Here is a 1405-nt window from a genome sequence, read left to right on the forward strand (position 1 = left end):
CTGGGTAGAGTGCTGTGGCATCACAGCTCACAGCAACCTCCAACTCCTGGGCTCAAGCGAGTCTCCTGCCTCCGCCTCCCAAGTAGCTGGGACCACAATACAGTCTGACTACAACTGAAGACCGAAAATACCCAAATCCTGCTCTGCTAATCATCTCTCCACTCCTTAGGGGGCCTAAGGGACTTAAACACGTTAATGGAAAAAGATCTAAACTCTGTAAAATAATTTAAAGAGGTTTATTCTAAGCCAAATGTGTGTGACCGGCCTAGTGCACGTGGCCCCAAGAGGTCCTGAGAAAATTGGTCCTTCGTAGCTGGGTTATAGTTTGGTTTTATACATTTGTGGAGACAGGAATTACATGAGAGACCCTCAGTCAATATGTGGAGCGTGTACATTGGTTTGGCCCAAAAAGGCAGGACAGCTTGGGGGGGGGGGGACTTACAGGTTGTAGATGGGTTTAAAGATTCTTTGATTTATAATTGATTAAAGAAATGAAGCTTTGTATGTGAAAACACCACACTGTACCCCAGAAGTGCATTAATGTACATAGTTACCATTCAATTTAAAAAAAAAATGAAGCTTTGTCTAAAGGCTTGGAATGTTTTGACTTAAGAATATCTGAGTCAAGCCACTGGACTTTACTGAAATGCAAGTAATCTAAGTGAATTGATGGCCTGCAGGTGTGGTTTAAGCATTGTCTTATACGCCCTTCGGTCTGTTGATGATTTACCATCTCATTGTTAGGAAAGAAATTTTCCAGAAAGGAGAGAGACATGATGAGGTCTATCTGACCTCATTTCTCAGGGCCAGCAACTCAGCTTTAGGGTGTTCTGGAGTTCCCTTGGCCAAGAGGGGATCCACTGGGTCATCTAGAGGGCTTAAGATTTTATTTTAATTCACATATACAAGAAATAAGTTAGAATAGAAACCAAAGAATCATTTTATTCCTAGCTAAGCTAGCACCCAATAATTTCTAGAGTAGACTTCTGCCAAAAAAGATGGAGCTGAATCACATGGCATACATTTAGGGCTGAAGTGAAGCTTCCAAATTCCCTTCTCCTCCTTCTCCTCCTTCACCTCTGTGAATTTTGGGACTGGTATGCATAGGCATGCCTGCAGAAAGGGAGAGGATGATGATTAGGTCTGCAAAACAGACCAGCTTTACCCTTCTAAGTGTGTGCAGCATGGAGAATGTGCTGGGCCTACCCAGTAGGAAAAGCAGAATGACCTTTTTCTAAAGAAAAAGTATCCCCAACCCCTAGTAAAATGTGGACTCATTAATGTCCTGATGTGGTATTATGATACATGTATATTAAGAAGTACAGGCTCAGCGCCTATAGCTCAACCGGCTAAGGCGCCAGCCACGTACACCTAAGGTGGCGGGTTCGAATCCCCAGCCCGGACC

The sequence above is a fragment of the Otolemur garnettii genome, unplaced genomic scaffold, assembly GCF_000181295.1.
Source record: "Otolemur garnettii isolate 467f Iridium unplaced genomic scaffold, OtoGar3 scaffold00144, whole genome shotgun sequence".
Taxonomy (NCBI): domain Eukaryota; kingdom Metazoa; phylum Chordata; class Mammalia; order Primates; family Galagidae; genus Otolemur; species Otolemur garnettii.